This window comes from Schistocerca americana, chromosome 2, assembly GCF_021461395.2.
Source record: "Schistocerca americana isolate TAMUIC-IGC-003095 chromosome 2, iqSchAmer2.1, whole genome shotgun sequence".
NCBI classification, from domain to species: Eukaryota; Metazoa; Arthropoda; class Insecta; order Orthoptera; family Acrididae; genus Schistocerca; species Schistocerca americana.
The window spans coordinates 224736263-224760977 of NC_060120.1; positions in this window are offsets into that span (position 1 = coordinate 224736263).

The following is a 24715-nucleotide window of genomic DNA, read 5'->3' on the forward strand; positions in this document are numbered from 1 at the left end:
ATAGTGGATATAAAAATGAAAAAGCTGGCATACTATGCTTATTTTCACTCCCCAATGTCATATGGGATTATTTTTTGGGGTAATTCATCAAGCCAAGCTGAAGTTTTTGGGGCAGAAAAACGTGCAATAAGAGTCATATATAGTATGATCTCAAGAACATCCTGCAGAGACCTGTTTAGGGAACTAGGGATACTAACCACTGCTTCCCTTTATATTCATTCCTTGATAAAATTTGTCATTAAAATATATCCCTTTTTAAACCAACAGTTCAGTTCATGGAATCGACACTAGAAATAAGAATAATCTTCACAAGGATTAAAGTCATTTACTCTTGTACAAAAAGGTGTGCATTATTCAGGAAGACACATTTTCAGTAACTTGTCAGCAGCCATAAAAAGTTTAACTACAAATTAAATTCAGTTTAAGTAAAGCCTAAAGGATTAATTGGTGGCCAACTCCTTCCACTCCATTAAGGAATTTCTCAGTAGAACCAACTGATATAAAGTACATTTTAACTTCTGCACCTTTTCAGTGCAGTAGTGTGTTCTTTGTAAATAAGTATTGTAGTAGTTGTATTAAATGTTTATTACCTTATAAATAAAAAAACATGTTTTTTTTAAATTTTAAATTCAGTCCATTAATGTGATCTTAGTAAATGAGTCTTGTAGAATGATCCTTTCATACAGTGTTCATAAAAAAAGACGATCATTCCACTTAGGACTTGTGAAGGTACATTAGCTTATTTGTTATAGTTGTAAATATTTGTCATCCTGGAGGACATCCTCACTACGGATCAATTCTAATGAAAGTACATCTAATATAATCTAGTATTTTATTTAGTTGTCAGTCATATGACTTTAGTAAGTAGTTTGGCAAGTCATGTTACAGTGTAACTCCTTTGTTCTGCTGACTGTTAGGAGTTCAACAGTTAGTAACCGTGCGCGTGTCCTTTTCTTGTTTATTACCTGGCTTTATGTATATGTTTTACAGTTGCTTTATTGTATGATTGGCAAAATCTGTTGTCTGTGTTTGGTTAGAGTCTTCTGTTTAAATGGCGCGACCGACACGCAGTAATGGCTGTAGAGTTTTGATAACCTGTGTTGAGTAAAGACAGCCACAGGGGACTGGGTATTTCCTGTTTGAAATTACACTGAAGCACCAAAGAAACTGGTATAGGCATGCCTATTCAAATACAGAGATATGTAAACTGGAAGAATACGCCGCTGCGGTCGGCAACGCCTATATAAGACAACAAGCGTCTGGTGCAGTTGTTGGGGGTTACTGCTGCTACAATGGCTGGTTATCAAGATTTCTGTGGGTTTGAACGTGGTGTTACAGTCGGTGCACGAGCGATAGGACACAGTATTTCCTAAGCAGCGATGAAGTGGGGATTTTTCAGTACGACTACTTCACGAGTGTACCATGAAACTCAGGAATCCGGTAAAACACAAAATCTCCAACATCGCTGCGTCCAGAAACTTATCCACCAAGAACGGGACCAACGACGACTTAAGAGAATCGTTCAACGTGACAGAAGCATAACCCTTCCGCAAATTGCTGCAGATTTCAATGCTGGGTCATCAACAAGTGTCTGCGTGCGAACCGTTCAACGAAACATCATCAATATGGGCTTTCGGAGCCGAAGACTCACTTGTGTACCCTTGATGACTGCACGACCCGAAGCTTTACGCCTCGCCTGGGCTGTTGATGTCTGGAAACTTGTTGTCTGGTCGGACGAGTCTCGTTTCAAGTTGTATCGAGCTGGTGGATGTGTACAGGTATGAAGACAACCTCATGAATCCATGGACCATGCATGACAGCAGTGGACTGATCAAGCTGGTGGAGGCTCTGTAGTGGTGTGGGGAGTGTGTAGCTGGAGTGATATGGGAACGCTGATACGTCTAGATAGGACTCTGATAACCTGCATCCGTTCATGTCCATTGTGCATTCCGAGGGCAATTCCAACAGGATAATGCGACACCCCACACGTCCAGAGTTGCTACAGAGAGGCTCCAGGAACACTCTTCTTAGTTTTAACACTTCCGCTGGCCACCAAACTCCCTAGGCGTGAACATTATTTAAGCATATCTGGGATGCTTTGCAACGTGCTGTTTAGAAGACATCTCCACCCCCTCGTACTTTTACGGATTTATGGACAGCCCTGCAGGATTCATGGTGTCAGTTCCCTCCAGCACTGCTTCAGACATTAGTCAGGTCCATGCTACGCCGTGTTGCGGCACTTCTACATGCTCGCGGGGGCCCTATACGATATTAGGCAGGTGTACCAGTTACTTTGGCTCTTCAGTGTATATTGCTCATCCTGTTGGGTATTAGCTGGCCGCTCGAGACTACGGGTTTTTCTACTTAATATTTGCTTTTACCAAATTTATGTTGTAGGTTGTGTTTACTGTTGTGTAACTTGATTTTGTGTATGTTTCCGTCTCTTCAGCTGTATGTGTGATGACGATATTATGGCCGGAGTTTTGTTGTGGCCTGAACACTTGTTAGTGGAGAAGGTGAAGCACTTGGCACTGAATGACTCTAACCATCAAGCAATCACACTAGGAAGAACTCATATTTTGTTCTCTCTTCAAGTTGCCGAGAGAGCTAACTTTGCAGTACTCTTGTGATTACTCAGTTTCGGAACACGGCTTGCTGTATAGGGACTAGTATGTCACTCTGCCTGGATATTGGTTAGCCGTTCGAGTGCTTACCTTAAGCTAGTACTTATTTTTCGGTACTTTAAAGACGCAGTGTTAAGCGTGTGGACGTTTGTTTGTTATTGCTTTGGAACGTTGTAGAATTCTTTTATCAGATTGCTGTTAGTGCCCCTTAAAATTTCTGTACTTGTGCGTTGATCTATAGTTCTTGGTTTGCGTTCTTAGTGTGATTGTTGTATGCGCCGTCTTACTGCTGTTGTATTACGCGCCGTCTTACTGCTAGGTATTGGTGTTGTATCCGGGAAGTACGGAAGAACGAAGACTGAGGGCGTGAGTGGAAAAAGTGTCATCTCTCAGCTGAAGTTCACACAAGATCTGAATATAACACTGTCAGATCGAACTACACACTGAGTCCCTATAACAAACTTACATCACTGATCACTGTCACCTCAAGTCTGTAATGTCTGTAGCTATATGCGGTGAGTCCAAACACTTCGAGAGACTGCAGCCTGATTTCGGACAGTGCAGGTTTCTAGTGTCTGTAAATGATTATCATTGCTGTTATTTACTTTTGTTTCGCTGAAGCAGTTTGTTCACGTGTTACAGAATGTTTGTTACCCAAGTGCTACATATTATATTCGTGGAAGTACATATCCTTTAGTGTGCAATTAATACGAACTATGCCACGCATCAAGAAATTCAATAAAAGAAAATTCGATGGTAACCAGTTCACAAACAAAGCAAGCCACACTGTTGGAAGTAACCTATGTATCAGTTCTTCAGGGAAGGAACTCCAACATGGCACGCCTCCTGGTGATTCAAATTTTTCTGTTAACAATGACGCTGTTTGTAGTAGATTTGTTGTTGTTGATGTGGGCATCTTATTTTCTTTGATAAAGGGAGTGGCGAAATATAAACGATGTGATGGTGTGGGCTGTCTGGAAATAACTGAACGACAAAGCAGCAGGAAGGGTTTAGCGCCAAAATTAGTTGTTCTGTGTAGATCCTGCAATAAATCTAACTAGAAAATTACTTCGAAGATTGTGCATAATTCATATGATGTGAATTTGAACTTAGTGGATGCAATGCAAGCAATTCGAAAAGGAAAAAAGCTTGCTCAAACGTTTTGTGGTTTGATGGGCTTCCTCCCCCTCCCAGTAGGTTCAGCAAGTACATAAAAATACTTTCAGGTTCCTTGGCGGTTGTGTCTAAAGCATCTATGAAACGTGCAGTAGGCCGGCCACGGTGGCCGAGAGGTTCTAGTTCTAGGTGCTTCAGTCCGGAACCGCGTAACTGCTACGGTCGTAGGTTCGAATCCTGCCTCAGGCATGGATGTGTGTGATGTCCTTAAGTTAGTTAGGCTTAAGTAGCTCTAAGTTCTAGGGGACTGATGACCTCAGATGGTAAGTCCCATAGTGCTCAGAGCAATTTGAACCATTTTTGAAAACGTGCAATAGGGCAAACTGTAAATATTAGTGGAACCAGGGACATTGCTGTTGCACTTGATGGAACATAGCAATGTCGAGGACATGGTTCCTTGGACGGTGTTGTAAGTGCTATTTCTCTGAAGAACGGAAAAGTTGTGCTTATCTAAGTACTGCCACACCTGCTATAGTAACACTGAAGGACATATTGAACATCAGTATTCTAAGAATTATGATGGTAAAAGTGGAGGTATGGAGTGTGATGTTGTTGTTGTTGTTGTGGTCTTCAGTCCTGAGACTGGTTTGATGCACCTCTCCATGCTATTCTATCCTGTGCAAGCTTCTTCATCTCCCAGTACCTACTGCAACCTACATCCTTCTGAATCTGCTTAGTGTATTCATCTCTTGGTCTCCCCCTACGATTTTTACCCTCCACGCTGCCCTCCAATACTAAATTGGTGATCCCTTGATGCCTCAGAACATGTCCTACCAACCGATCCCTTCTTCTGGTCAAGTTGTGCCACAAACTCCTCCCCAATCCTATTCAGTACCTCCTCATTAGTTATGTGATCTAACCATCTAATCTTCAGCATTCTTCTGTAGCACCACATTTCGAAAGCTTCTATTCTCTTCTTGTCCAAACTATTTACCGTCCATGTTTCACTTCCATACATGGCTACACTCCATACAAATACTTTCAGAAATGACTTCCTCACACTTAAAACTATACTCGATGCAAATTTCTCTTCTTCAGAAACGCTTTCCTTGCTATTGCCAGTCTACATTTTATATCCTCTCTACTTCGACCATCATCAGTTATTTTGCTCCCCAAATAGCAAAACTCCTTTACTACTTTAAGTGTCTCATTTCCTAATCTAATACCCTCAACATCACCCGACTTAATTCGACTACATTCCATTATCCTCGTTTTGCCTTTGTTGATGTTCATCTTATACCCTCCCTTCAAGACACCATCCATTCCGTTCAACTACTCTTCCAAGTCCTTTGCTGTCTCTGACAGAATTACAATGTCATCGGCGAACCTCAAAGTTTTTATTTCTTCTCCATGGATTTTAATACCTACTCCGAATTTTTCTTCTGTTTCCTTTACTGCTTGCTCAATATACAGATTGAATAACATCGGGGAGAGGCTACAACCCTGTCTTACTCCCTTCCCAACCACTGCTTCCCTTTCATGTCCCTCGACTCTTATAACTGCCATCTGGTTTCTGTACAAATTGTAAATAGCCTTCCGCTCCCTGTATTTTACCCCTGCCACCTTTAGAATTTGAAAGAGAGTATTCCAGTCAACATTGTCAAAAGCTTTCTCTAAGTCTACAAATGCTACAAACGTAGGTTTGCCTTTCCTTAATCTTTCTTCTAAGATAAGTCGTAAGGTCAGTATTGCCTCACGTGTTCCAGTATTTCTACGGAATTCAAACTGATCTTCCCCGAGGTCGGCTTCTACTAGTTTTTCCATTCGTCTGTAAAGAATTTGTGTTAGTATTTTGCAGCTGTGGCTTATTAAACTGATTGTTCGGTAATTCTCACTTCTGTCAACACCTGCTTTCTTTGGGATTGGAATTATTATATTCTTCTTGAAGTCTGAGGGTATTTCGCCTGTTTCATACATCTTGCTCACCAGATAGAGCTCTAAAAATATTTCAGAGGTCGGTGACCATTGATAACGTTAGATATACGAAGTACCTAGGTGATGGGGATTCTAGAGCTTTCAATAAAATAAATGAATTCAATGTTTACGGTGATACCTTGGGAACAAAACTGGAGTGTTGTGGACATGTGTAAAAGAGGATGGGTGCTACAATGAGGAAGCTACGAAGAGAAATGAAATGAAAATTGCTATCTGATGGAAAATCTCTGTCTGCCCAAGGCAGACTGACAGAAACTGAAATAGACCTCCTTCAGACTTATTATGGACAGGCCATTAGACGAACTGCACCTCTGAATGATGTTACAGCAATGAGAAAAGCAGTATGGGCCACCTACTTTCATAAGTTGTCCACAGATGATCCCCTGTTCACGGACTTTGCCCTAAAGGAGCAGATTCTTGGTGTGGTTACCAAAAAGCAAAAGAAAGTGGTCAAATTCTCTTCCTGAGCCTGTTATGAATGAAATAAAACCAATTTTTAGAGACATAAGTGACCCTGTTTTGCTTAGTAAATGTTTTCATGAGGACACTCGAAATAGAAATGAATGTTTCAACCACTGCATATGGAATAAACTACCTAATAATGTTTTGTCGGACTAAATACAGTAAAGGTTGGTGTACTAGATGCAGTGATATGTTTCAATGGTGGAGTGTTAGGAAGGCTGGAAGTCCTGAGAAATTTAGGCATAAAATGTGGCTCTGATACGGAAGATCAATTGCTTGCTTGTGACATGCAAAGGGTGCATGAAGCCGAAAGATTCGCTCTTCAAGTTACCAAAGAAGCAAGAAGTGCTGAAAGGAATGCCAAGAGAAAGCTCGAAGATGCAGAAATGCTGCAGGATGAAGACTATGCTTCAGGAATGTATATCTTCATTCAAAGTTTTCCGCGATTTGTATTTTCAAGAATTCAGGTACAAATATTTCCTAAAGTTTATAAATCATTGCTCTAATTTTTTTCTGTAACTTGCAATAGTCCATACATATGTAGTAGACCTAAGCTTTATTGCAGAATCTACTAAATTATAGAAAAAATAACATTTTTACTACGAAAAAAATTATAAAAATTAAAATGTAAGATGTGACATTTTTGTCATCCTTGTAATATACATAATAGGTGGAATTAAATAGATCTAGTACGGTACCTCAGCCATCATGTCATGTATATCTGGTAAAACTTTGGTCTCCTTGAGATGTATAACTTTGGTTTAAATGGTACTTCAATTTGAGGAAGCGATTTGAAAAAGAAAATTGCATCAGTTTCTTTGTAATTCTTTTTAATAACCCTAAGCTGGTTCAAGAATATTCAGAATACTTCTAATTTGTTTAGAAAGTGTGCTGCATACCTGATGTCAACAAAAAAATCTGTAAAACATGTGCATTATAAACAGTGCCTGAAAGAAATAGGTTTTGATTTTTACATTATATTGAGCCGGAAAAGTACCCTGTATCCTCAATCTAAGGTGGTGCCGTCGCCTATCGGCCGTGACCTGAACGCCGTCTGATTCCTGACTGTGAAACGCTGTGCGGCCATTGATGATACTGCACTTGACGCCTGTATAAATTCTTTGAGCATTTCCTCGTTTCTGAAGTCCCGGCTTGTGTGGCCGTTCGAAAGGCGCTTTACGCGTATCGTCAAGAGAAGTCTCTTATAAATACCCTAGTGAATGGAAACACGACCAACAATTTTGTTATCTAGAGGCCTCTGCTGGTCAGGTAACTACTTTAAAGGTTGGCTTACTGAAATTCTTGTTACGCGTTCCGGTGCTGGCGTCAAATATGGGACTCTTACTGATTACTGTTTAAGCTGTCACCATCTTGAGATAACTGTTATTGTACTGTGTGTCGGCTATATTGAGACTTGTTGCCTCATGTTTTAGATTAAAAACATTTCGGAATTGTGTTAGCCGCTCTTGAGCCCCACAAAGGGGCCGTTCTTTTTTATTGTAAACTTTCTGTGGTAATTATTGTTTTTTGGATTGCGTTATTTGATCATTGTGTCTAAATTTGGCCAGCCGTTAATTATTGTTATGCGGCACGACCATTTAAATTTTTCTGTTTCAAACAACGCACTAAAAAATTTGGTGAAGTATACACGCACGGTAAAGTTAAACTGAAATATATTTTACCTGTCTTTTCTAAATTGGATAAAAAATTTGTGATTTTTAATTTGTGGACCTCTAGAAAGAATTTCTTTTTCATTCTGAAATTGTTAATAAATATATTGTTAGCCTTAGGCTGTCTTTACTTCGATACCAGCAGCTTATCGCTCCAGACATATCTCCCTACCGCCACAATGAGAACATAACAAACCAATAAACTAAGCCAGTGGCAGAATTGGGGCAACATTCACACCTTACACCGTCGCAGTTGACAATGGATATAATGAAAGCTATAATAACAAAATAATACAAAATTACAAAGCAAATAACAAAACGAATTAACAACGCCATATTTGCTGAGACAGCTTGTAATAAAAACTAGCAGATCAAAGGAACACTAGAGCTACGGTGAGTGTCCATACAAAAACTGTTACGCATAGAAACAGAATAGACAAATAAATGTACCACGGTACAAAGCCGCAAACCTTTCCAGGAAACATAAAGGTACAGTTTGTTAAAGCTAGTATAAAAAGTTAAGACGTATAGAAATGGAAATAAAGTGAATGTAAACTGAATTTCGTGATCAGATACAAACTATTCGTAGAACAGGAACAATTGTGTGCAAAGTGTTCATAGCAGAAAGGGCTGGCGGGAGGGATAGGGGGTGGGGGCGATGGAAGGAAAAGAAGGGGAATGTAATGGACCAAGGAGGTGTCACAATACAAGTAACAAATCATGTAGAAAAAAGCATTGGGAAACGGAAAGATCTGTTTCCATAAGAGCGATACAAAAACGCAAGACTTGACAAGAAACGTAAATGTACAGTATTATTACTGCCGATATAAAAAGTTAAGACATATGGAAATGAGAGTGAGGTACGGTGCCAGTCCCATGGTCTTCGTGATAAGGTGTTTTCTCCTGTTGTGAATTAGCAGGGTTACGACTTCAAAATGCGAATTTACATTCGAGTTGTTCTGAAACTAGAGGTGCCTGGAATTGAGGATAGTAGTACCTTCGCCTTTTAGCCTAGTCTCACTGATTCCGAGTACTCTCATTTAACGGTCTTCAAATCTATGTATTATTTGTTGTAGCCTTTGTTCAGTTTGCACCTATTTAGTTTCTGTTTATTTTGATTAGTCGACCGCCCCCCCCTCCCCCCCCCCCCTCCCCCCCCCCCCCCCGCCCTCCTATCCGATCACAAGGCTACACTCTTAGACACTTTTACACTTTCAGCAGCGGTTTCATAACACTTAAAGTTATAGTCAGTGTTAAGAAATTTCCATTTTTCAGAATCTCTTTTCTTATTGCTAACAGTCATCATTACATCCACTTCTGTCGTCGTCAACCATTTCCCGATTCAGTTACTAAACTACATATGTCTTATTCTTCATCTCGTTATTTCCATCAGCATCAACTGATTTAATTTGACGACATTCAGTTACCTCTATTTTACTTTTGTTGATATTCGTCTTCTGAACTCTTTTCAATGCAACAATGATTTTTGTTCAACTCAACTTCGAGGGCCTACGACATCTCTGACAGAATTACTCTGTCATCGTAAAACCGAAATATTTTTATTTATTCTCCCTGAACTATAAATCTCTTTCCAAAGTCCTCCTTGGTGTGCTTTCTTCGTTGCTCAGTAACATCAAAGACAGACTATAACCCTTCTCACTTCATTTTCAGCTGCTGCTTCCTTTTCATGTCTTTCGACTCTTGTAACTGCAGTCTGATTTCTGTACAAGTCGTAGATAACTTTTCGCTACCTGTACTTTATTCCTGTCATCTTCAGGATTTCAAGGAGTGTATCCTATAGCTTTCTCTAAATGTACAAATGCCACAAACGTATGTGTTCCTTTTTTCAGCCTATCTTTTGAGATAAAACGTTCGGTCAGCATTGCTTAGCTTTTATATATATGAAGGTGGTAACTGTTCTCAAGAGGACAGATACCATTGATGACCGTGCAGCTTTTCTAGACTAAATGATAATTAATTGAAACCCTCAGCTGCCGACAGGTGGTGTTGATATACCTCGATGGGGGCAGCTGAAAATGTGTGTCCCGACCGGGACTCGAATCCGGGATCGCCTGCTTGCATAGCAGACGCTCTGTCCATCTGAGCCACCGAGGACACAGATGGTATCGTCACCTTAGTGTGTGCGAGTAATGAGTAGATGGGAAATATCTATTAGGTACATTACGTACGTAGATTGTGGACAGTTAGGAATGTGGGTCTCGCGGGAAGCGTACAAGGGATAAGACCGTGCAGTCGCGTTATTCATCTGTGTCCTCCGTGGCTCAGATGGATAGAGCGTCTACCATGTAAGTAGGAGATCCCTGGTTCGACTCCCGGTCGGAGCACACATTTTCAGCTGTCCCGATCGAGGTATATAAACAACACCTGTCGGCAGCTGAGGGTTTCAATTAATTATCGCTTAGCGTTTTCCTGTATGTTTCCGTGACTAATTAATCTTTCTCTCTACCAGCCTTTCCAATCTTCGGTAATATAATTCGTGTCAATATTTTACAACCCTGGCCTCTTATACTGCTGATTCTGTCACACTTACACCTGATGGGTCCTGCGTCCTTTTGAAATGTAACTATTATAGTCTTCTTGAAGTTTGAGAGCATTTCGCCCGATTTCCAAAATCAGTGAAATAATACGCACTTACGTGGATTTCGTTAAGCGCATCTAATGAACGGTGCCACGTTACTTCGACAGGTCTCTGCCCCCCCCCCCCCCCCCCCAATCCATCATCAGCTGCGCTCGTGCTCCCTCTTCGGGGAGGGATCCTCGTGTGCTGACAGGTTTTCGCGGCTTCTGTTCCGCACGGACGGCTGCCGACAGTGTCTGTTCCGCGAGTTAGGAACGGCGCAACAACACTGTTGCAAGTGGGGCTAGTCGTCATGGACATCCTGACACGGGAACAGCAAAAAGGAAAACTGCTGACAGTTTGCTCGCTGCGCCACGAGGCGTCATGTCGTCCAGGACGACATAGATTTCGCGTTCTGACAGTCCGTCTATACCACACTTCTGTAACATGCTGCAGTGGGCAACAGATTTTTTTTTTTTTTTTTTTTTTTTTTCAAGAGAGAATTCAGGCAACGTTTGGTGTAGATCGTACTTTCGCACAAGTAACAGTAATAGAATTTTACCAAGACTGTTTTGAGATCAGTGACGGTGAGTTTAATATGAATTTCTGCCGCTTGTTCTGTTAAAGCGTTACTGTTACGCTGTGAGTAGTCGCCTTAACCGTTACATTAACTGGGTTCCCCTCCAGCCTGACATAAATGTTCATCGTCACTGAGTTTTCCATCTCTGGTGTCGAAACACTGCTAATACGGGTTCCACGACGGAGCATGTGGAAACTGCGGCTGAATATCAGTTACGCACTGAAGCGCCAAAGAAACTGGTATAGGCATGCATTACAGAGATACAGGGTGTTTCAAAAATGACCGGTATATTTGAAACGGCAATAAAACCTAAACGAGCAGCGATAGAAGTACACCGTTTGTTGCAATATGCTTGGGACAACAGTACATTTTCAGGCGGACAAACTTTCGAAATTACAGTAGTTACAATTTTCAACAACAGATGGCGCTGCAAGTGATGTGAAAGATATAGAAGACAACGCAGTCTGTGGGTGCGCCATTCTGTACGTCGTCTTTCTGCTGTAAGCGTGTGCTGTTCACAACGTGCAAGTGTGCTGTAGGCAACATGGTTTATTCCTTAGAACAGAGGATTTTTCTGGTGTTGGAATTCCACCGCCTAGAACACAGTGTTGTTGCAACAAGACGAAGTTTTCAACGGAGGTTTAATGTACCCAAAGGACCGAAAAGCGATACAATAAAGGATCTGTTTGAAAAATTTCAACGGACTGGGAACGTGACGGATGAATGTGCTGGAAAGGTAGGGCGACCGTGTACGGCACCCACAGAGGGCAACGCACAGCTAGTGCAGCAGGTGATCCAACAGCGGCCTCGGGTTTCCGTTCGCCGTGTTGCAGCTGCGGTCCAAATGACGCCAACGTCCACGTATCGTCTCATGCGCCAGAGTTTACACCTCTATCCATACAAAATTCAAACGCGGCAACCCCTCAGCGCCGCTACCATTGCTGCACGAGAGACATTCGCTAACGATAGAGTGCACAGGATTGATGACGGCGATATGCATGTGGGCAGCATTTGGTTTACTGACGAAGCTTATTTCTACCTGGACGGCTTAGTCAATAAACAGAACTGGCGCATATGGGGAACCGAAAAGCCCCATGTTGCAGTCCCATCGTCCCTGCATCCTCAAAAAGTACTGGTCTGGGCCGCCATTTCTTCCAAAGGAATCATTGGCCCACTTTTCAGATCCGAAACGATTACTGCATCACGCTATCTGGACATTCTTCGTGAATTTGTGGCGGTACAAACTGCCTTAGACGACACTGCGAACACCTCGTGGTTTATGCAAGATGATGCCCGGCCACATCGAACGGCCGACGTCTTTAATTTCCTGAATGAATATTTCGATGATCGTGTGATTGCTTTGGGCTATCCGAAACATACAGGAGGCGGCGTGGATTGGCCTCCCTATTCGCCAGACATGAACCCCTGTGACTTCTTTCTGTGGGGACACTTGAAAGACCAGGTGTACCGCCAGAATCCAGAAACAATTGAACAGCTGAAGCAGTACATCTCATCTGCATGTGAAGCCATTCCGCCAGACACGTTGTTAAAGGTTTCGGGTAATTTCATTCAGAGACTACGTCATATTATTGCTACGCATGGTGGATATGTGGAAAATATCGTACTATAGAGTTTCCCAGACCGCAGCGCCATCTGTTGTTGGAAATTGTAACTACTGTAATTTTGAAAGTTTGTCTGCCTGAAAATGTACTGTTGTCCCAAGCATATTGCAACAAACGGTGTATTTCTATCGCTGCTCGTTTAGTTTTTATTGCCGTTTCAAATATACCGGTCGTTTTTGAAACACCCTGTATGTAAAGAGGCAGAATACGGCGCTGCGGTCGGTAACGTCTACATAAGACAAAAAGTGTTCGGCGCAGTTGTTGTATCGGTTACTACTGCTACAATGGCGGGTTATCAAGATTTAAGTAAGTTTCAACGTGGTATTATAGTCGGTGCACGAGCGATGGGGCACAGCGTCCCCGAGGTAGGGATGAAGTGGGGATTTTACCGTACGACCATTTCAGGAGAGTACCGCAAATATCATGAATCCGGTGAAGCGTCAAATCTCCGACATCGCTGTGGCCGGAAAAAGATTCTTCAGGAACGGGAACAATGACAACTGAAGGGAATCTTCAGCGTGACAGGAGTGCAACCTTTCCGCAGATTGTTGCAGATTTCAGTGCTGGGTCATCAAGTGTCAGCGTGTGAACCATTCAACGAAGCATCACCGATATGGGCTTTCGGAACTGAGGGCCCACTCGTGTACCCCTGATGATTGCACGACACAATGCTTTAAGCCTCGCCTTGGACCGCCAGCACTGACGTAGGACTGTTGATAACTGGAAACAAGTTGTCTGGTCGGACGAGTCTCGTTTCAAATTGTATGGAGCTGATGGACGTGTACGGTTATGGAGACAACCTCACGAATCCACGGACCCTTCATGTTAGCAGGGGACTGTTCAAGCTGGTGGAGGATCCGTAATGGTGTGGGGCATGTAGGAGTGATATCGGACCCCTGCTACGTCTACGTACTACGCTGACAGTTGACACTTAAGTAAGCATCCTATCTGATCACCTGCACCATTCATGTCCATTGTGCATTCCGACGGGCTTGGGCAATTCCAGCAGGACAATGCGATACCTCACACGTCTATAATTGCTATAGAGTGGCTCAAGGAACACTCCTCTGAGTTTAAACTCTTCACAAGCTGGCCACTAAACTCCCCAGACATGAACATTATTGAACGTATCTGGGATAAGTTGCAACGTGTTGCTCAGAAGAGATCTCCACTCCCTCGCGTTTATGGACAGCCCTGCAGAACTCATGGTGTCAATTCCCTCCAACTCTGCTTCAGACATTAGTCAGGTAAATGCCACGTCGTGTTGCGACACTTCTGCGTGCCCGTGGGGTCACTGCTGTGGTCATCGGTCCCTAAGCTTACTCACTACTTAATCTAACATAAACTAACTTACGCTAAGGACAACACACACACCCATGCCCGAGGGAGGACTCGAACCTCCGACGGGGGGGGGGGGGGGGGGGAACCTTGTGGGCCGTGACAAGGCACCCTAGGCCGCGCGGCCAACACGAAGCGAAGGGAGCTTCATAAACATTGAATTGATGGGGGAGCTCAAATTCCAAAACTACACATCAGTGATATAAATGCCCGTAACAGGAAAACCTGGAGCCGAATCCATATAGCCTGGACATTGGAGCAATGGAAAAAATTCGTTTGGTCGGACGAGTCTTGTTTGACACGGTTTCCAATTTTTGGCTAACTTTACGTCTTGCATACCCCGTCCCAAGCCTACAATGCCAACTGCTTGCTGCCAAGAGTGAAGCAGGGTGGGGGTTCGGTGGTGATTTGGAAGCCATATCGTGATATTCCATTGGATCATGATCACTCTGGAATGTCGCATTACTGCCAAAGATTGTGTGACCATTTCGGATGATCCGGTCCATTTCACAGTACAATATATGTTCCTCAATGTTGATCCTGCTTGCAATGTATGTTCCCCAATGTTGATGCTGCGTTCCAAGATGACTTCACATCGTATAGGACTGGTTTTGCGTCCACAGCTATGAACTGTTGCGACTCCTCTGGCCACAACAGTCACCCGATATTATTGAGCATAAGTGGTCCACTTTGGAAAGAAGTCTGCCTGATCACTATCTACCTTCATCATCATTACCTGAGCTTGCCCCTATTTTGCAGGATGTATTGGTTAAGATTCCCTCGAAAATCATACAGGGTGTATGATTTACGAGATGACTGGAAACTATTTTGTATCGCAACAGTTTTCCTATGCCGTAATGGTAATGTGTTCTATTTGTGATGTTCCTGCATTTTTGTCCATCCTCCTATAAGTCCGTGTGGGGTACATCTAAATTTGACAGCAAGTATTCATGAAATATGCTTCACTGTTGAATCTGTGTAATAAATGCATTTTGCTTTAAAGTGCTGTTGTGATTATAAAAATTTTATTTTTCTTATGATTACGCGTGTCCGATACGTATAAACTGTCCGATACGTATAAAACGTGCACTATCACTAGAACTAAACTTAACTCCGTCTGAACAGACCATGAACGCCCAACGGTTCCGACCGGCCGCCTTGTCATCCTCAGCCCACAGCCGTCACTGGATGCGGATATGGAGGGGTATGTGGTCAGCACACCGTTCTCCTGGCCGTATGTCGTTTTACGAGACCGGAGCCGCTGCTTCTCTGTCAAGTAGCTCGTCAGTTTACCTCACAAGGACTGAGTGCACCCCCGCTTGCCAACAGCTCTTAGCAGACCGTATGGTCACCCATTCGAGTGCTAGCCCCGCCCGACAGCGCTTAATTCCGGTGATCTGACGGGAACCGGTGTTACCACTGCGGCCCTATGACTAAAACTTAGCCAAACAATGTACTGAAATAGATTACAGAATACGGTTTTTAAATTTAAATACTCTGTTTGGCAAAAACAGTGAAGCACCCAGAAGAAGTGGTCGGACGTTAGTGTAACTCCGTACACCTACCCTACATCGACGGTTATATAAATGATTACTGCAGTTCTCTGTGAACGATAGAACGACCACCAGAGTGCATGAGTGTTGTTCGTGTTTAGTGTTGTTACCAAGCTTGGCATGGTATACACCAGCCAGAACATGATGACCACCGTCCTACTATCGATATAAACCATTTCAGGAGATAGCACGTCACCTGGCGAGGAATGGCTGCTAGTCAGACACGTGCATGGTGCCTGCAGTCAGTGAGTATGCTGTCCGTGTGTAGAATGGGGAAAGCGAGCGGTTTATCTGAGCTTGACCGGGGGCAGATTGTGATGAGCCGGAGGCTCGGCACGAGCGTTTCGGAAACTGCACGACTTGACGGGTGTTCGAGGACTGCTGTGGTGAGCACTTTCAATGCGTGGCCACACCAAGGCGAAAGCAGGTCCAGACATCGTGGGATTGGGCGACCACCCCTCATTACAGATAGCGGGCCTCGTAGGCTGGGCAGACTGCTAAAATACGACAGACGACGAACCGTGGCGGAACTAACACCAGACTTTAATATCGGGCACAGTCAAGTGTGTCTAAACACACAGTTCACCAAACTCTCGTAACGATGTGCCTCCGCAGTCGACGACCTATGCATGTGACAACACAGGGTTATTACAAATGATTGAAGCGATTTCACAGCTCTACAATAACTTTATTATTTGATATATTTTCACAATGCTTTGCACACACATACAAAAACTCAAAAAGTTTTTTTAGGCATTCACAAATGTTCGATATGTGCCCCTTTAGTGATTCGGCAGACATCAAGCCGATAATCAAGTTCCTCACACACTCGGCGCAGCATGTCCCCATCAATGAGTTCGATAGCATCGTTGATGCGAGCTCGCAGTTCTGGCACGTTTCTTTTTAGAGGAGGTTTAAACACTGAATCTTTCACATAACCCCACAGAAAGAAATCGCATGGGGTTAAGTCGGGAGAGCGTGGAGGCCATGACACGAATTGCTGATCATGATCTCCACCACGACCGATCCATCGGTTTTCCAATCTCCTGTTTAAGAAATTCCGAACATCATGATGGAAGTGCGGTGGAGCACCATCCTGTTGAAAGATGAAGTCGGCGCTGTCGGTCTCCAGTTGTGGCATGAGCCAATTTTCCAGCATGTCCAGATACACGTGTCCTGTAACGTTTTTTTCGCAGAAGAAAAGGGGGCCGTAAACTTTAAATCGCGAGATTGCACAAAACACGTTAACTTTTGGTGAATTGCAAATATGCTGCACGAATGCGTGAGGATTCTCTACCGCCCAGATTCACACATTGTGTCTGTTCACTTCACCATTAAGAAAAAATCTTGCTTCATCACTGAAAACAAGTTTCGCACTGAACGCATCCTCTTCCATGAGCTGTTGCAACCGCGCCGAAAATTGAAAGCGTTTGACTTTGTCATCGGGTGTCAGGGCTTGTAGCAATTGTAAACGGTAAGGCTTCTGCTTTAGCCTTTTCCGTAAGATTTTCCAAACCGTCGGCTGTGGTACGTTTAGCTCCCTGCTTGCTTTATTCGTCGACTTCCGCAGGCTACGCGTGAAACTTGCCCGCAAGCGTCCAACCGTTTCTTCGCTCACTGCAGGCCGAACCGTTGATTTCCTCTTACAGAAGCATCCAGAAGCTTTAAACTGCGCATACCATCGCCGAATGGAGTTAGCAGTTGGTGGATCTTTGTTGAACTTCGTCCTGAAGTGTCGTTGCACTGATATGACTGACTGATGTGAGTGCATTTCAAGCACGACATACGCTTTCTCGGCTCCTGTCGCCATTTTGTCTCACTGCGCTCTCGAGCGCTCTGGCGGCAGAAACCTGAAGTGCGGCTTCAGCCGAACAAAACTTTATGAGTTTTTCTTCGTATCTGTAGTGTGTCGTGACCATATGTCAATGAATGGAGCTACAGTGAATTTATGAAATCGCTTCAATCATTTGTAATAGCCCTGTATTAACACCACGACATCGGAAACTACGTCTGATATGGACACATGACCATTGGCACTGGACGCTAGCACAGTGGCAGAGCGTTGCATTGTCTGGTGAATCCCGACTGCTTCGTCATCATACCGATGGGGCGATATTAATCCGTCGTCTTCCAGGGGAACAGCACCTGGCACCTGTACTGCTGGACAGAGACAAGCTGACGGCGGCTCCATTATGCTGTGGAGAACAGTCACGTGGGCATCCATGGGTCCAGTGGAGGTCGTGCAAAGCACCATGACGGAGAAGGAGTAGCGTACACAGGTAGCAGACCACGTACACCCCTTCATGACGATCATTTTCCCCGAGGGCTGTGGCATTTTTCAGCAAGATAATACGCCGTGTCACAAGGACAAGAGTGTAATGGAGTGGTTCGAGGAATACAGTGGCGAGTTCCAGTTGATGTGCTGGCCTCCCAACTTGCCAGATCTAAATCCGATCGAACACATTTGGGATGTGATTGAACGTGGCACCATATTTCATCACCCCTCTCCCCGGAATTTACGGGAATTACATGACTCGTGCGTTCAGATAGGTGTGCAAACTCCCTCCTGCGTCCTACCAAGGCCTAACTGCTTCCATGCCAGGACCCGTCGCCGTTGTTATCCGTGGCAAAGATGGGAACACTGGCCATTGGGTAGGTGGTCGTAATGTTCTGGCTGATCGGTTCAAAAATGTCTCTGAGCACTATGGGACTTAACTGCTAAGGTCATTAGTCCCCTAGAACTTCTTAAACCTAACCAACCTAAGGACACCACACACATCCATGCCCGAGGCAGGATTCAAACCTGCGACCGTAGCGGTCGCGCGGTTCCAGACTGTAACGCCTAGAACCGCTCTGCCAACCCGGCCGGCTCTGGCTGATCGGTGTATAAAGGGCGTGAACAGCATCAGACTTGATTAATCACTGTGAAGGACATAGAGATGCTGCGTTCTCAGGTAAGACAGAGTAAATGACACCTGACAGAATTTTCAAAGACGTCTCACTGTGGGTCCCCATTTGGACGTTTGGTCGAATGGTGCAATATTCAGACTGGCTTGGCATTCGGATGTGGCAGTGACCCTATGTCGGACTGCATGGGAACGGGAGCGCAGACATATACGTCGTCAAGTGTCAGTCGAACACGTCTGACCAGCTCAAGGAAACATCGCCGTGTTGTGCAGCTGGCACATCGTAATCCCTTCACGTCTGCGCGTGCCTTCCGAGAACTGGTAATGGATTCTCTGCAATATTCTGTGTCGTCCCGCACCACTGAAAATAGGCCATCAGCAACTAGAGTAGAGAGTTATCGTCCCAAGCGCAGGCTGCTGTTAACGGCGCAGCACAAACGGCTGCGAATGGAGTGGTGCCGTGAACGGGAAGCATGCCCTGCTGATGAACTGCATCGCTTTGTATTCAGCGATAAATAGCGTGTCTGTATAAAATTACCGCCTGTGATTTCGAGAAATTATTCTGAGTCCGACAATCAAAAGAAAATTATTTAATGGAACTCTGTCTTTAGCGGCAACGCTGTAAGAAAACTGAGGCCAAATTATATCTTTGGTTTAATCTCAATTATTTTCGTATAAGTCAAGAATGATAATAATACTCTTAACTTTCAGTTACTTTAAACTGCAAAACGACTGAGCCCCACAGTTACCTTGCAAACAGTTCGCTTGGTATTTTACTGACTGTCAAAAGAAAAGAAGTTTCCTTTCACAGTAATTGCACTCAGAAAAGTTACCGGATTTCGAGAAAAATATATGACTGCAGATTCTAATGAAGGTACACTGAGGTGACAAAAGCCATGGGATAGCTATATGCACATATACATAGGGCGGTAGATTCGAGTACAAAAGGTACAAAAGGACAGTCCACTGGTGGAACTGCCATTTGTACTTAGGTGATTCATGTGAAAAGATGTCCGACGTGATTACGACCGTACGAAGGGAATTAACAGACCTTGAACGTGGAATGATAGTTGCAGGTAGACGCACGAGACATTCCATTTCGGCTATCGTTAGGGAATTGAACATTCTGAGATCCACAGTGTCAACAGTGTGCCGGGAACACCAATTTTCAGGCATTACCTCTAACCATGGACAACGCAGTGACCGATAGCTTTCACTTAACGATCGAGAACAGCAGCGTTTCCGTAGACTTGCGAGTGCTGTCAGACAGGCTATTTGAAGGACCAGTTGCAACAGTTGTGGGGCAGTCTCCGTCAGTGGCTTTATGACACCCTTCCATACCGAAATAGTGGATGCATGCAGGTCAGAGGAGTAATACTGATAAGTGCGCTCATACTGCCATATTATTTGTCAATTTGCCTCGATTATGCAATCACTGCAATAATATCACATACCCTCTCAATAATTAAAGTTACGTTTCGTTTCCTGTTCCTCTCTTAGGTGCTTAACTTTTTTGTGTGACAGTGTGGCTCCGTCTTGCTGTAGAACCAATAAATTGCTCGCAGGGGCGTGTCGGTTGCCGCACAGTCTGTGTGAATTCCAAAACCACACATCAATGAAACGTTGTGCCGAAGCCATAAAACGTATACCATGGAGCAACGGAAATTAGTCATTTGGTCGGATGAATCTTGTTTCACACTGTCCCATGCCCTTGTCCACAGAGGTAAAAATGGTAAATGAAAGTTGAGTCCACATATAACCGCTTACAACAAGCAAATCATTAGGACTCACTTATTAGCACTAAAATAAATCTAGCTCTACGACGCCCGTCACCAATTGCTCACAAAAACTACGTCTACTATTAACTCATTGCAATAACACATATACAAATTTCGTAATAACTCAGACCTCCAGCACAGGGACAGGAAACTGGAAGCAGCTTTTGTAGCAGCTCATACTTGAACTCAAGGCTTCTTTAGTGGATAATCTCTGGGCACCGTGATATAATATTTATTTAACAAACCATTTCCTTTACACAGTCATAGTTTGGTACTGATGGGGATAGTTTTGATAAGAGATAAACATAGTCGCGGGCCTTAGCCCCTTTAGCAAATATTATTAAAACTTGAGCTACTCAAAGGACACCTATCTTAGACGACACGATAATTGCAATTTCAATCTTGACGTAGACATCAGGCTCTGCCCCTTCTAAGAAAATACATTGTACATTCAAATACGTAGTAAGTACACCAGAGAAAAAGTCAGATTTACATTAAAACAGCCCTTTGAGGAATATTATTTAATACTGGATTATTCAACGGAGCTGACTTAGACCTCAAGCACTGTCCCTTCTTAAGAAATGATTTCTACAGTCAAAATACACAAGAGGTACACTTAATCACGGGCCAAAATTAGTAAATCATATTAAATTTTGAATTACTTGACAAAATGACTACCTTAGACCTCGGGCACTGCCCCTTCTTAAAGAAATTATTTTTACAGTCAAATTACAGAAGAAGTACACAAGAGATAGATAAGATTTGCAATTAATCACGGGTCAAAGCCCTTTTAGCAACTATTATTAACCTTGCGTTACCACACGGGCACAGGCCCCTTTTCTCACCCAGTGATCAATCTCGCCTCAGGAAAGGCTCTAATTCCAGCTAACAATTCACGTCGGGCATAAATATATATATACCCCTCTGTCAGGAACTTAAATGTAATTTGCAGAGTATCGATACAGGCCTGTGGAATGAGCCGACTATCTATTAACTAGCAACACAGCAACCTGCTGATCCACAAGTAACTCCCACTAGCCGCCGGCAGATGCCAAAAATCTTCTGTACGGCGTCAGAATGTGGGCCCAGCGACCGTGCACCTGACCTCCGAGACGCCAGAGGCCCGCGGCAGAACTCAACAATAAACGACTTCTATGTACTCCGACCCATTCCCCGCCTGTTCACCACGCGAGATCGGCCGGATACCTGGCAGTCGGAGTCTAAAAGCTTTGAATTAGCAATGCGCTGCCGTAAGTATCGATATGATCGTATCAGTTACAATTTTCTGTACAATGGCACATTCATTAATCAATCATGTTCTCAGAGTGATAATGAGAAGATAATTTTCTGTACAGTGCTGTACAATGGCACATACACAATCAAGGCTGCTGATAGCATAGTATTAATAATAATAATAATAATAATAATTTCTGTACTGCAAATGCAAACCTATCACGCTCAGAGCATAAACTGAACTAAATCACTAAGGCTTTCGCTTGGACAACACAACTGCGCACCCAGCGTGTCAACAGAGAATAACCTCCACGCGCCGCTCTACATCCACCGACCTTCCATGTGCAATACATTGAACGTATAGCCTGCGCTCTTCATTGCTCAAAACTTTGCATCACCACAACCGAGGAAAATGTCGCTGTCAGTCATTAAAGCTAGTGCACCTCTTGTAACGTCTGGGTATCCTCTGGAATTGCTGTGCTCTGGTGCGGGAAAAGACACTATCTGCTCCAGTACTGGCTTCCTTGTATCCACACAGCGGTCAGTCTGAGACTCGACTCCTCGGTGCATCAACTTTGGAGAAGGCTTCCCCGATATTCGCTGTCCACCAACTGACTCCATCATTTCCTTCTCCTCACGCCTCGGCCCCATCGGCGCTTACATCGATCACGTGCACAGCCAGCCTGCTCCCGGTGGCATGCCAACGTGATAATGATGATGATATTTGGTTTGCGGGGGCCTCAACTGCGCGATTATCAGCTCCCGTGCAAATTCCTAGACTTCATACAGTCCAGCGTCACCACTTTCACGAAGGATGATGAAACGATGCGAACAATACAAACATCCAGTCCCCGAGCGTAGAAAATCTCCGACCCGGCGGGGAATCGAACCCGGTTCCACGTGAACAACAGGCAACAACGCTATCCAGTAGATCACGAGCTGCGGACACGATGTGACAAGTCCACAAGATCGATTCTGGCCGCCGACCACTACATTTGGTATACTATAATCGATGAATACTCAAATACCACTGTCTCTGTGCTGTACTCGATACTTACGGTAGCGCATTACTGATTCAAAGCTTTTAGACTCCGACTGCCACGTATGCGGCCGATCTCGCGTGGTGAACAGGAGGGGAATGGGTCGGAGTACATAGAAGTCGTTTATTGTTGAGTTCTGCCGCGGGCCTCTGGCCTCTCAGTTTGGATTCCGTAGAAATGTTGGAACACGTGAGGCAATACTAACCTTACGACTTATCTTTGAAGAAAGATTAAGAAAAGGCAAACCTACGTTTCTAGCATTTGTAGACTTAGAGAAAGCTTTTGACAACGTTAACTGGAATACTCTCTTTCAAATTCTGAAGGTGGCAGGGGTCAAATACAGGGAGCGAAAGGCTATTTACAATTCGTACAGAAACCAGATGGCAGTTATAAGAGTCGAGGGGCATGAAAGGGAAGCAGTGGTTGGGAAAGAAGTGAGACAGGGTTGTAGCCTCTCCCCGATGTTATTCAATCTGTATATTGAGCAAGCAGTAAAGAAAACAAAAGAAAAATTCGGAGTAGGTATTAAAATTCATGGAGAAGAAGTAAAAACTTTGAGGTTCGCCGATGACATTGTAATTATGTCAGAGACAGCAAAGGACTTGGAAGAGCAGTTGAACGGAATGGACAGTGTCTTGAAAGGAGGATATAAGATGAACATCAACAAAAGCAAAACGAGGATAATGGAATGTAGTCGAATTAAGTCGGGTATGCTGAGGGAATTAGATTAGGAAATGAGACACTTAAAGTAGTAAAGGAGTTTTTCTATTTAGGGAGTAAAATAACTGTTGATGGTCGAAGTAGAGAGGATATAAAATGTAGACTGGCAATGGCAAGGAAATCGTTTGTGAAGAAGAGAAATTTGTTAACATCGAGTATAGATTTAAGTGTCAGGAAGTCGTTTTTGAAAGTATTTGTATGGAGTGTAGCCATGTATGGAAGTGAAACATGGACGATAACCAGTTTGGACAAAAAGAGAATAGAAGCTTTCCAAATGTGGTGCTACAGAAGAAAGCTGAAGATAAGGTGGGTAGATCACGTAACTAATGAGGAGGTATTGAATAGGATTGAGGAGAAGAGAAGTTTGTGGCACAACTTGACTAGAAGAAGGGATCGGTTGGTAGGACATGTTTTGAGGCATCAAGGGATCACAAATTTAGCAATGGAGGGCAGCGTGGAGGGTAAAAATCGTAGAGGGAGACCAAGAGATGAATACACCAAGCAGATTCAGAAGGATGTAGGTTGCAGTAGGTACTGGGAGATGAAGAAGCTTGCACAGGATAGAGTAGCATGGAGAGCTGCATCAAACCAGTCTCAGGATTGAAGACCACAACAACAACAACCCATGGCTCCCAGCTTCCCGTACCTGGTCAACAAGTAACATCAAAATTAAATACAGCAATCACAGCACACATCATAAAACAACACTTCCCCCTGTCGCCACTATATTACTTATCGACACCTAAAAGAATGCCCCCTCTCCTTTATAGTCACCCTTGCAGCCCTTAATAACACAATCCTCTACACCGCTTGCTATCCTGAACTGTGGAAGACCTCAAAAATTCTACTTTTCCTCGAGCTGCACATACCCTCTCCTGATACTTCCTCTTACTGCCCCATTAACCCCGAACTTAGCCTTTAGTCAGGTCTTTGAACCCATCATCTCCTGACATATACAACAAAACATGGACCAACATCACCTCCTTGCTGTTAATGTTCTGTCTTCTTGTCTGATGACCAGCTGCTGGAACTCACTCATCTCCTACTCCACCACCTTGACCACCAAAACTCCGCTATTTTTTGTATTTCTCGACCTGGAGAATACGGATGATCACGTATGACATTCTGGTCTGTTTCTCAAACTCCAGATCTACAGTACGTACTTCCAGTTAACTACGTACGCTACATTGCATCCTTCTTATCAACTCACCCATCCTTTGTCAGTGAGCCGTGCGCATTTAAAATTGATTCATGCTGCTCATAAAACTTCTTTGTGTGACGTTTACAAGCAACATGTTGGTGGGCGTCTTGCGAGAATCCTAACTCACTTAACATGCATTCTTCTAACTGGTCTCAACGTGTGTGTGGCTTTCGGTTTAGAAACGGGGGCCGTTCACCTAGAACGGAGGTCTGATTCACCATGTTATCGGATGCTGTAAAAACAGTGAACATGCCACAGTTGAAGAACTGTTGCTTCCCTCGCCTTGTATGGTCGTAGCT